Below are 13,899 nucleotides of genomic sequence, written 5' to 3' on the forward strand. Positions count from 1 at the left end.
AGACAAAGGAAGCATTAATTACCAAGATCACCGCTTCTAGGGAGAAGTATAAGGAGGTCTCATTGATCAACTATTGGGTAGCCAACAAACTCCAAACAAAGCTGGAGATAAGCCGCAAGGAGACTGTTGATTAGGAGGAGGCGAACGCCCGCAACCTCGAGAAATATGAGGGGCAGCGTTTCAATGTTTTTACAAGTTCTGGAAATGTAACCCCAACGCTGACTTTTCCTACCTACCAGATCATATAAAGGGGGTGAGTTGGCGAGGTGCGCTTCTCGCTTAGAGGAAGAGAAGGCTCAAGGGTCTCCCAAGATCTCTTTAGCAACAGGCATTAAGGGTGCCAATGAAGATGCTGGGGTCACAGTCGATCAGCAGCCACAAGAGCCTCAGCAGGATCCTTCAACTGCTTCATAACTTTATCTATTTTTATTTAAGTTTTAATTTAAAACGCGAACTACGGTTCGTGATGTCAAGACAATTTATATTTTTGTTGCTGCACGGGCAGCTTTTCCTTTTAACAGACAATTACATCCAAGCAGTAACTGCTCGTGGTGTAAAAGGTTTCTTTTTTGATATTATAATATTTTTACTTATTATAACATCTGTTCACATGACTAAACTTAGCATAGTACTTTGGTTTGATTTAACAAAATTAAAATTTTTTGAAAAATACTCTAAGTACCATAGCATGCTTTCACTTAATTTGCTCGTGTGTTTACATATGCTTATTGATATGCTTTGCCTGCTAGGTGCCTTGTATGCCCCCCAAGTGATTAAGGAGCTTAAGGTCCTCGGTCACGTTCCTTGACCAAGACCTGTTTGAACATTTATGCTCGTAATAAAGATATGTCAACAATGATAATATGGCAAAACAACACACGTAATGAGCAAATACTTTTAATAAATACAATTGTTGGCAAGAGTGACTGGTTGCGCACAGTCCCTTATATTTCTCGTAATAAATGGACAATCGTGTCTATATGAGTGATCAAAAATTGATCTTATACTTATAAGCGATCAGTCACATAATTGACTAACCCTTGTTCATAAACTTGTAAGAAGTAAAATTAATACAAGTCAATTCTTTAAGAATAATTGTTTATTGATAGTACTTGCGCGTGTGTTCTCCATTCCAATAACAAGGAATGATATCTCCATTTAAGCGAGCAAGTTTATAGGTACCTGGATGGAGGAATTCTTCTATTTGGTATGGCCCCTCCCAATTGGGTCCAAGTACTCTGGCAGCTTGATTGCAGGTGTTAAGGAAAACTCTTCTAAGTACTAGATCTCCCACATTAAATTTTCTTTCACGTACTTTAGAGTTGAAATACTGGGCGACCTTTTGTTGGTAAGCTGCTACTCAAAGTTGGGCTTGCTCGCGCCTTTCATCGACCAAATCCAAAGATTCCATCAATAATTGACTGTTGGAGTCTTGATCGTATGCTATCCTTCGATGCGATGGCGGATCCAATTCAACAGGCAACATAGCTTCATATCCATATACCAAGGAAAATGGAGTGTGACCTGTTATTGTTCGATGGGATGTTCTATACGACCAGAGGACTTCAGGAAACTGTTCTGGCCATGCCCCTTTTGCTTCTTCAAGCCTTTTCTTCAGAGTATCCTTTAGTGTCTTGTTGACAGCCTCAACTTGTCCATTTGCCTGCGGATGAGCTACTAAAGAAAAGCTTTTGACAATCACGTGCCTTTCACAAAAATTGGTGAATAGATCACTATCAAACTGCGTGTCGTTGTCTGAGATGATTTTTCTTGGCAATCCATAGCGACACACTATGTTCATGACCACAAAATCCATCACTTTCTTGGTCGTTATGGTTGCAAGTGGCTCAGCTTCGGCCCACTTCATGAAGTAATCAACAGCCACCACGGCGTATTTGACGCCGCCCTTTCTTGTAGGCAAAGACCCGATTAAGTCTATTCCCCATACTGCGAATGGCCATAGACTTTGCATCTACTTTAGGTCATTAGGGGCCGCTCGTGGAATCTTGGAGAATCTCTGGCACTTGTCGCATTTTCGAACAAAGTCCAATGAGTCTTCATTCATTGTTGGCGAAAAGTAACCTTGCCTTAGGATCTTTTTCGATAAACTCTGCCCCCCAGCGTGATCTCCCCAGAAACCTTCATGGACTTCTCACATTAATTATGTGGACTTTTCCTTTGAGACACACCTTAGGAGTGGCATTGAGTACCCCCCTCGGTATAGAATTTCGTCGACCAGGATAAACCGAGCAGCTTGCCTTTGGAGGGTCCTTGCTTTGTTTCTGTCCGTCAACAACACGCCATGCACCAAGTACTCAGTGAAAGGTGCCATCCATGTATCCGCTGCCTGAATTACCAGAGAGGTTTCTTCTGTTCTAATGCTTGGTGCGGACAGTCGTTCAACAGGCACTATATTCATCGTGTCGGCATCCTTTGCACTCACTAATTTGGCCAAGGCATCAGCGTTTAAGTTCTGGTCACGAGGTACTTGCTGGAGAGTATATCTTTCAAACTGTGCCAACAAATCCTATACTTTGTTCAAGTAAGCAACCATCTTTAGACCCCGGGCTTGATACTCTCCAGTAATCTGATTAACCACCAACTGAGAGTCACTATATATTTCAAGTGACTTTATGTTCATGTCCCTGGCTAATCGTAAACCTGCGAGCAGCACTTCATACTCGGCTTCGTTGTTGGATGCCGTGAAGTCGAATCTGATTGCGCAGTGGAATCGATGTCCTTCAGGCGTTGCCAAAATCACTCCGGCTCCAGCGTGATGTTCATTAGAAGAACTGTCTATAAACAACTTCCAAGAGGGAGTTTGGCTTTGAGGCTCAGGCTCTTCTGTCTGTTCGCTGTCTGGAAGCCCATTGAGCTCTGCGAAAAAGTTGGATAGAGCTTGTCCTTTCATTGCTGCTCGTGGTAAGTACAAAATTTCAAACTGCCCAAGTTCGACTGCCCATTTCAATAATCAACCAGCAGCCACTGGTTTCTACAAGACTTGCCGTAGGGGCTGGTCGGTTAGTACTGTGATGGGGTGAGCTTGAAAGTACGGCCGCAACTTTTTGGAGGCTAAGATCAAGCCGTAGGCTAATTTTTCGATGGGCGGATATCGCAGCTCTGCTCCTATTAGCCTTTTGCTTACATAATATACGGCTTTTTGCACATTTTCCTCCTCTCTTACCAAGACAGCACGAGCAGCATATTCTGTGACCGCCAAATAGATGAACAAAGTTTCTTTTTCAATCGGCTTTGATAGTATCGGTGGCTACGACATATGAGACTTTAAAGCCTGGAAAGCCTGCTCGCATTCCTCCATCCACTCAAATTTCTTATTCCCCCTAAGTAGATTAAAAAATGGGACACACTTGTCCATTGATTTGGAGATAAATCTACTTAGAGCGGCAATCCTTCCGGTTGAACTTTGAACATCTTTTATCTTTGTTGGCGATTTCATATCGACCAAGGCCTTGATTTTTTCGGGATTAGCTTCAATTCCTCGTGAGTTCACTATAAATCCCAAAAATTTCCCTGATCCAACTCCGAAAGAACACTTGAGGGGATTCAACTTCATCTGATATTTGTTCAAGACGTTGAAGCACTCTTGCAAGTCCCCTACGTGTTCTTCTGCCTTTTTTGACTTAACTAGCATGTCATCAACATATACTTCCATGTTTGTTCCGATCAGCTCTTTAAACATGTGATTGACTAGTCGTGGTAAGTTGCACCAGGGTTTTTCAAACTGAATGGCATTACTTTGTAACAATAAAGCCATGTATCGGTCTGAAATCTAGTGTGATCCTCACATGTTTTAAGAGTATGCATCCATAAATGATAAGATCTCGTGTCTTGAAGTGGCATCAACCAGTTGGTCGATCCTTGGGAGTGGGAAACAATATTTTGGGAAGGCTTCAATAAGGTCTGTGAAATCCACGCACGTTCTCCACTTGCCATTCGGCTTGGGTACTAGTACGGGATTAAAGATCCATGATGGATAAAATGCTACCCTGATGAATCTGTTCTCCTTTAGCTTCTCGACTTCATCCTTTAAAGCTTTCGATCTATCTTTGTCGAGCAGCCTTCTTTTCTGTTGCACTGGTGGAAAGCTTTTATCTATGTTCAGGACATGGCTGATAACTGCTGGGTCAATTCCAACCATGTCCTTATGCGACCAGGCAAAGACTTCCGGGTTCTTCTTCAAAAATTCCACCAGTTTTGTTTAATTGTTGTCTCTAAGTTTTTACCAACTTTCACAACCCTGGTCGGATCTTCCTCATCGAGTTGGACCTCTTCGAGGTCCTCGATCGGTCCTACTTCTTCCTCAAAATCCCCAAAATGAGGATCTAAATCTCTATCCTCACTTTGGGCAACACCCTATTTGGTGACGTGCTCACCTGATCGGGCTTGTGTTTCATCGGCCAGCTGCAACTCTTTTTCGGCGACTTCCCTCAATCCACCTCTCTTTGCCTTAGTAATCGAGGAATTATAGCATTCCCTTGCTTCTCGTTGGTTTCCCAATACGCATCCTACCCCTACATTAGTTGGGAATTTCATGGCAAGGTGCCAAACCGAGGTTACAGCTCGCAGGTCGACCAGAATGGGTCTTCCAATTACGGCATTGTATGTGGAAGGAAAATCAACTACTATAAAAGTAGTGAGTAATGTCCTGTTCGCGGGCGCAGTTCCTACTGTAACTGGAAGCCTAATCGACCCCATTGGCTTGAGCCCTTCGCCAGAAAAACCATAAATGGTTTGGTTGCATGGCTCTAGGTCCTTCACTGACAACCTCATTCTCTCCAATGAAGACTTGTACAAAATATTTATGGAGCTCCCTGTGTCAACTAACACCCTTTTGACCATCATGTTGGCTATCTGGACGTCCACGACCAGAGGGTCCGAATGAGGAAATCAAACGTGTTGCGCGTCAAGCTCAGAGAAAGTTATTAGCCCTTCCTCTGTTCGAGCCTTTTTGGGAGTTCGTTCCTCCACATTCAGCATCTCGATGTCCTGGTCGTGGCATAAGGTTCGAGCGTATCAATCCCTCACCTTCCCACTATCTCCTGCAAGGTGTGGGCCGCCACAGATGGTTAGCAACGTACCTGCCACATGAATTGGCTATAAAGGTGGTGAGCGTTGGCGTACAGGCGCCTGCTCGTTGCCTCCTTGAGCCCCTCGCTGAGAACCTCTAGTGGCTCGTACATATCTCCTCAGGTATCCCTATCTGATAAGGAACTCAATCTCATCTTTCAGCTGGTTACACTCATTAGTGTCATGACCGTAGTCATTGTGGAAACGACAAAACTTTGTTGTATCTCTCTTGGAGATATCCTTCCTTATTGGTGTTGGTCGCTTGTAAGGGACATTGGAGCTGGTCACCTGGTACACCTCTGCTCTGCTCTCGACAAGGGCCATGTAGTTGGTGAACCTTGGCTCGTACCTGTTGCCCTTAGGGCGCTTATTTTTGGACATCGATGGTTCAACTTTTGCCCTTTTTCCACCATTTTTACCGTTCCCGTTGCCTTTGCCGTTGCCATTGGGTTTATCTGACCCATTGGAGGCTTTAGCATGATCTTATTTTGGTCCATTTTCTTTCGCAGGCGATTTCCCCTCGTTGGAAATCGCATCCTTGAGCTTAATGTATCGATCTGCTCGATCAAGAAACTCTTGGGTACTCTTCACCCCATTCTTTCTTAAGCTGTTCCAGAGGGGAGAATGGCGCCTTACTCCTGTAGTAAGGGCCATCATTTTCCCTTCATCGCCAACTGTTTTAGCCCCAGCAGCTGCTCGCATGAATCGTTGGACATATTCCTTCAAGGGTTCTCCCTCCTTCTGACGTATCTCGACCAACTGGTTAGCTTCAGTCGGGTGAACACGACCAGCATAGAGTTTCCCGTAGAATTCCTTCATGAACATTTCCCATGATACTATGCTAGCAAGAGGGAATTTAAAGAACAACTCGTGAGCAGTTTCAGATAGGGTGGCCGGAAAGATTCTACAACGAGCATCATTTGACACCTTCTAGATGTCCATTTGTATCTCGAACTTATTCACGTGAGATAATGGGTCCCCGTACCCATCAAAGTTTGGAAATACTGGCATCTTAAATTTGTTGGGGGTTTCTACCACAGCTATTCTCTGTATGAATGGAGTACCATTTCTCCGATCATACTCGATGTGGGATGTCTAGGTTCCCACTAGCTGCTGGACAGCCTGGTTTAGTGCGTCGATCTAAGCCTGCACAGCGTTTGGGATCGCTGGGGCGACCGGTGCCGGAGGAGTGTACACATCATGTATTTCATGCCTATCGTTGAGCTTGTCCCTTAAGTCATCATCTCTGCGCCTTTGCTCGCTAGCGCCCAGCCAATCAAAGACGTTAGGCTGCCCCCCAGCGTTCTGGCTCGCAGGCCTATTTTCTCTTGGTGGGGGATTCCTTTCTCCACCTCTTTCTTCTTGCCCTTGACCAGCATTCCTCTTGTCAGTTTCATTATAGTCATGGTCGTCCCTGAACTGCGACCGACTATTGCGCGACCTGCTGGTCGCACTGTTCCCCCCTCTAGCTGGCATCTCTCGAGCGTCAGGGGGAGGTCTGCGTTGGTCGGTGGGTCCCCGGGCATTATTATGCCGTGGGGGTCCCCTGATCGCAGAGCCTGACTCAACATGTCTTCTGTTAGTAGAAGGACATTTCCCCTACTCGGTGGATTTGGCTCATCATCCACTAGGCGTCTAGGGCTTCGGGGAGGCTGCTCGACCCTATTCTGCCTTTGACGTTGGGGATTATCTCGACCAGCACGAGAAGGTGGCTGCTGCTCAGGATCCTGAATTGGGATATCCTGTTGAACAGTAGGTGGTTGCTCCGGCCTTTGAGGGCTTGCCGGCTAAAGTGGGGGACTCGGGTTTGAGACCTGTTGTGGTGGTGCACTTGGTGGCTGATCCAGTTGAGAAGTTGGTGCAGCTTACCCCCAGGCCAACTGAATGGCTGCTTCCAGGGCGGTAGTGGCATCTCTCAACCGGCGGTCCATGTCTGTCTGCCGCTCATTCAGTTCTTGGTGCCGACGTTTGATTTCCCTCTGTTGCAATGCCAACGTCTCAGCCACGTTCATTTGATTGGCCTTTAGATTGGCCAACTCCTCTTGCAACACACTCAGTGTTGTCCTCAGGGTTTCAGAATCCATTTCTTCCTCTTCAAAGTCCAACTATGGCTCATCTTCAGCCACATTTTGTGGAGGAGGCTGGGTGGATGCAGCACCAGCAGTCTGCCCCGTCTTCTTGGATGTCTTAGCCATTTTATCTTCTTGAAGTCTTGAGTTCGTCTCTCAATGAAAGCACCAAAATTTTGACCCTCAAATTGGTCAACGACACGGAGTCAGATAAACGATAGGAAATGAGAGGAAAACAAGAAGAAATTCAAATGGAAAGCAAATAACACAAACGATTTATAGTGGTTCGGCCCCAATTGAATGGTAATAACCTACGCCCACTTAGTGTTCTTATTGATATTGAATCCTAACACTGTGATCAATGAACTAGGGTTCACGAGTTTCACAAGCATTGGGAAGATTACAACTTTGGTGAATAATCACACTATATTCTTCTCTCTGAGTACAAAGATCAAAAGTTCAAAAAAGTCCCTTTCCTTGAGCCCTTTGAGTCTTATTTATAGGCTCAAGAATGTTACATGGGCCGATGGGCCTTAATTACAATTAAGACTTGCGTATCATGGTAAATAAAGAAAATATAATTAATGCAAATATTACAAGATTGCATATCCAAAAGGAAGTAAATGAAAGTATGTGACCAGACTGGTCACACCTAAGCGTGAGGCTTGATAAATCAATAACTCTCTGGTCGATGGTCAAACAAGATTCATTCACTTAAAGTTGCCACGTGTAGGTCGATCTTGCCACGTCATCAGAAGCCGTTTTTGGGTAAACAACTTGTGATTCCTAAAATATAAACTCATGTTCTGTATATGCCCACACACATCTTGAGGTGTAGAGAACACTCTGGAAGATCGTGGTTTGATTGCTCAAAGCTTTGGATAGGAAGATCGTTAAAAATACAAAATGACTCAAGGACACTTGATAGGCTTCAAGAGGTAAAAGTATATGTTCTTGATTTTTTGTGTTTATATTATATATATTTGTTGCATGATTAATAATATTGTATGATAATGTTTCTAGATTGTTTTCTTGGTCATATAAACTATTTATGTGATTAATGAATTTTTTTTTATTGTTGTTGTTCATAAACAAAAACAAATGGGCCCATCACGCATGAAGTTTTCACTGCGTGCTCTGAATGGTTTTCCAATAGTGCTTCCGTCCAATATGTAACCTATGTCTATATAACGATAGCTATTCAATTCTCATCTTTCTAATTTTGAATCAAAATCATAAATCAAACAAATATTGATCAAGTATTTACTAGCATTAGGCAAATATTATATAGATTAGAACAAAGAAGAAGAATCAATAAAACATCATAATAAAATTAAATAGAAATCCAAGCGACTACATTAACCCCTAGATAGAATTGTTTAGTTCATATTAGACATGACTAAAACAACAAAATAATTATTCAGAAACATAAAATTCAAAAGCTTGAAGAAGAAATAGCAATATGAAAGTGCAGAAAAAATTATCTCAGAATCAAATTTACTCTCTAAATTTGTAATTAAAATTTGATCTAACCATAATTAAACCCTAAAATTTGAATTTATACTAAAAAAACACGAATTCCTCTTTTTTTTTCATAGGCGGGCCGTGACTTGGCCTTTCCTAGGTCGTGGCCTATGTCTTTTTAAAGCACTTCAAAATCTGGTTAGCCCTCCAGGCGCCGCGACCCTCTAAACCCAGGTCGCGGCCCGCCTCTCCATGGACCTCCTAGGTTTTGCCTCTGTTTCTTCTAGCGTCGCGACTCTATTGACCAAGTCGCGGCTCTAATTCCTTTCAGCAAACCTTCCGCCTCTGACTTTGCTAGAGTCACGACCCTTAACACCATGTCGCGACTTTAATTCCATTTTTTCAGATTTTAACCTTTCAACATCCTTCCTTCATCAAAAACTTATTATAACTCATTCTTAGCACCATTTTGAGTCAAGCAACCACTGAAAGCTCTTTTCACATTTATCTCATGATTCAACGCACCAACCTACAACAAAAACAAACTCAAGCGTAATCTTCCACAAAACAAACATAAAAACTCAATATTACCACAAAAACACATCCTAAAACGACACTAAAATAGAGTTATCATCACTTCAGACTATTTGCTTTTCGTTATGATCAGAAGAGCCAACCAAGATACTTAGAATAATTCTAGGAGTAAATAACACTTGAGTTCCTCATCAATTTGTACCAATAGTATAACTTAGGTCCTCATTTTAAATTTTCAAGCATATAGATCTCCATTTTCTATCAAATGCTATAATTTAGTCCCTAGACCCTATTTACCATTTAAAAAACATTCAATTTAATGGGAAAACTATGGTTGTGTTTGGTAAAATTTTTGTTTTCGAATTTTTTAAACAGAAAAATGGAAATATTATTTTTATTTTTATTTCTTTATTTCAAAAAAAAAATAAAAATATGTTTGGTAACTATTTTTGTTTTTTTATTTTAAAAACAAAAAATAATAAATGTGTTTGATAACTTTTATTTTTATTTTTTGTTATAAAATGAGGTGTTAATTTGAAGAAGAGAAAAAAAAACGAAAAAGTCGAAAACAGTTTTTAAAAAATTTGAAAGTGAAAAAATTCTATTCTCAAAATGTAATGAATTTTAATTAAAAATTTTAAAAATAATAAATAAAAATAAAGTTACCAAACACTGATTTATGTTTAAATGTCAAATTTTTAATTAATTAAATAAAAAACTTTTTTTTTTTAGTGTTACCAAACAACACCCATAATTATAATGTTCTTTTTCTTATTTGTTTGATAAATTAATTTCTCTCTTATGCAAAAACATTTTTAACCAATTTTCAAACCAAGTTTGTGCTATCACCTACGTCCGAACTCCTTTCAATGGACGGTGATTGATCATCTCCTGACTATCAAACTTTCCTTCTCCCAAAAAAAGATTTGACAAATTTTCTCTCGAAGACGATTGACTTCTTTCTCCTCAAAAACCTTGATTGAGGGTAAACCTCAATTTTTTTATACTCGATTGAGGGTAATAAATGGAAAAACAAAATGGTGAATGAGTAGATTGTACATTCTTTAAGGGTAAACCTCAATTTTTTTACTACACTTAATTGGGGTTCAAACAACTTGTTTCCTTTTCATAGATAACACTTGAGAATTTTCCTAAATTATTAAGAATTGAGGAAAAAAATTACAATGTTAGAATGATGGAGAACAAAACAAACAACCAATTTGTCAAACAAATAATAAAAAACAATATACCTACAGTTTTCCCTTTAAATTGAAAGGTGTTGACGGTGAGAACTCGTCAACTAAGTTGAGTTGGAAAAATTATCAAATCAAGATCTCTAATGGAAAAGCTGTAGAAACTTAAACAATCACTCAAGAACAATGATAGCACAATAATGGAGAATTCAGTCTTTCATTCACACTCAAGCCTTTACTACAGTAAAATTTCCAACCCCCTTTCAGGTGGTGTTCCAGTTCATTTTATAGTAGGCTCTAATGGCCTTAGGTACATGGTGGTCCAGGAGACCAAATGGTACATAAGTACTATGTCAGGGGAGTGGCTTCAGAGGTTGTGGTCGTACATCAGTACGGGAGCAGGTGTCAGGAGGATGTCTCCACTACTTGTCTGTACCCATGTCTGATGAGTGGCGGCAGGCGTAGTAGCGCAGGTGGTAGTGTTGTCGACTCTGACCCTTGGTCGTAGATGTACGGGCCATAACTCTTACCCCAACAGTCCCACTGGTACTGGTGTCCGTACTCAGTACTTGGTCGTACAAGTATGTCCCATTCGACTCGTACTGGAGCCTCTAAGGATAGGGGTCTCTAGGTGTAAGGAATGGGACCCTTGGAAGGCTTATTGATGGCGCGGCTCTCTTGGCTGCTCACGAGGCTGAGTGTGCTGCGGATGTGACCCCCATGAGGCCATGGGCGAGGCCACCATGGGGCCTATTTGGCGAGGCCCCTCCGTGGGCATGGGCAAGGCCACCACGGGGCCTATTTGGCGAGGCCCCTCCGTGGGCATGGGCGAGGCCACCACAGGGCCTATTTGGCGAGGCCCCTCTGTGGGCATGGGCGAGGCCACCACGGGGCCTATTGGGCGAGGCCCCTCCGTGGGCATGGGCGAGGCCACCACAGGGCCTATTTGGCGAGGGCCCTCCGTGGGCATGGGCGAGGCCACCATGGGGCCTATTTGGCGAGGCCCCTCCGTGGGCATGGGCGAGGCCACCATGGGGCCTATTTGGCGAGGCCCCTCCGTAGGCATGGGCGAAGCCACCACGGGGCCTATTGGGCGAGGGCCCTCCGTGGACATGGACGAGGCCACCACGGGGCCTATTGGGCGAGCGCTGAGGTATGGCCGAGCGACGCCATGGAGATGCGCGCGCGGTGGCCGGGCGACGCCAGGGAGACGCGCGCGCGGTGGCCGGGCGACGCCAGGTGGTGCGCGCGCGAGGAGGGCCTCGCGCCTGGGGTACGGCCGAGCGAGGCCATGGTGACGGGGCTGGGACTTCATGCATCGCGAGTTGATCCGAAGTTGCCGTCAAAGGATGATGGGTCTTCACGGGATCTTATATTGGGTCGAAATATTGAGCATCCTAGGAGAGGACCTTTAGGTGCTCTTGTAGACTATTCACCTTGATTCCTATAAATAGGCCCTCGTGCGTGGCTTAATATTTCCACCTTACTTCCTTGGCTTAGTGGTTTAGAGAACCCTTCCTTCAAGAGGTAAGGGGTTTAATCACCTAGCACCTCACTTTTTCCATAGTTTTTTTTTTTTTCTTTTTTTAAGTATGGGCTAATTTCTTGGGGTATCTATTTGGAGACTAATACATCCTTTTGGTCTATTTTTCCAGGCCAATACTGTGGCTCTACGGTTTCCCGACTCGTCTAGCAACCTCTCTGCGTCTACTGCTGAGAGGGACTGCCTTACAACCCGGGTCCAGGAGCTCGAGAAAGAGCTTGAGAAAACCCAGTCTGAGCTAAAGAAGGTTCGGGCCGAACTTGCCACCTCGTCGAGGAGGAAGCTGAAGGCGGTTGCCAAGGCCAAGGAGCTGAAGGACCAAGTTGCCATCCTGAAGAGCGAACTCCAGGCGACCAAGGATATCGTGACGGTGTCGCAAGAGAGGGTTACTTATTTAGAGGCTGAAGTCGAGTCTATCAGGGTCGAACTCCAGACTGCAAGGGCCGAAGTCGAGGTTACCAGGACCCCTTGCAGGAGAGAAGTGCTTCCTTGGAGGCAAAGAAGACTGTCATTGAGTACAGGTCCATAGACCGCGCCCTTTACAACGTATGGAGGCAGGATCCCAATTTTGATTTCTCTTCTTTTGGTGAGCATGCCGTCGCTCGAGCGGCCATGTGGAGTGTCTCTTATTCTACTGTATTCGAGGCCCTTTTGAGCCTGTATGATGGGGTTTGGTTGGTTCCCCTCTTTTATTTACCAGGCTGGAGGTCCTTGGGAGCCCATGTGAAAGGGTTCACTGGGACCTCTTTTGGTGCCCCTTGATTACTCTTATAAGGATATTTTGACCCCTTGGGTCCTAGCTATCCTTTTATATATTCTTGCGCGCGCTTATTACTTTTTTGCGAGAAGCGTCCCTCTCGTCATTCTGCATAGTACTATTTTTGCAAGGGTCTCTTTTAGGACCCTTTTTGGCTAGATGGCTTGGTGGCCGCTCTAGACTTATTAGTGTTGTCACTATATATTTTTCTTTCGTAAGACCTTTTGGCCTCCTTGATGTTCACAAGGGTAGCTAATCCTTGTAAACCCAAGGGATGCCTTGCAAGGTCCTCTCCCTGTTTTTTGTATTTAAGTACTTTGCCTAAGGCCCCAATATAAGGGGTCCTTCTAGGACCTCCCATTAAAGGGTCCTTTTTAGGGCCATGGTCCCTTTTGGATCCTCCTGATGGAGGGCCCTTTTTAGGATCCTCCTGGTGCATAGGATCCTTTTTAGGATCCCGGTGCAAGGGGTCCTTCTTTGGGTTCTCCTGCTTGTTGCTTGCTTTGTCTTCACGGGCCACTTCCTCCTGATGGAGGGCCCTTTTTAAGATCCCCTATTAGAGGGTCTTTTTTAGGAGCCTCTTTTTTAGGAGCCTCTTTTTTAGGAGTCTCCTTTTTAGGAGGGCGAGGGGTCTTTTTTAGGATCCTCCGTTAGAGGGCCCTTTTTAGGTTCCCCTTGCTAGCTGCATGTTATTGCCTCTTGTCCTGCCCCCCTGTCCTGCCCCCCAAGTGTTTGGTGAAATTTATTTCAGCTGACACTTTGGCTGATGCTCGCGTAGCGAAGAAAAATAACACATGAAGTTGCAAACAGTTTCATTCATAACACGCGGTTTACAACTGACTTTGTAAATAAAAAAGGGGGTTACATCTAACTAGGAGGTTACCTAGGTAGCCTCTTTGATTCTTACTTGCTTAAGCTAAAACAACGAAGAACAAACTAAACATAGGTTCTTTTGGCCCTGAGAGCTGAAGCCTTGCTGGTAGTACTTCTTGAGAGGCTCCGTAACCCGTGGGTCCAATCTTGTGCGGATCTAACTTGTGTGGGTCGCTCCTTCATACACATCCATCGTCATTGGTATAGATTGTTTGGTGGCTGCGCGGAGGGACATGTTATAGCATTCCCTCGCTTCCTTCTGCTCCCCTTTCACGCATGCTACTCCTCCAGGGGTTGGGAATTTCATAGCTAGGTGATACACAGAAGTTATCGCCTTCAATTCTCTCAGAGAGGGTCTCCCTAATACCGCATTGAAGG

This window comes from Humulus lupulus, chromosome 1 (assembly GCF_963169125.1).
Source record: "Humulus lupulus chromosome 1, drHumLupu1.1, whole genome shotgun sequence".
In the NCBI taxonomy this organism is placed as follows: domain Eukaryota; kingdom Viridiplantae; phylum Streptophyta; class Magnoliopsida; order Rosales; family Cannabaceae; genus Humulus; species Humulus lupulus.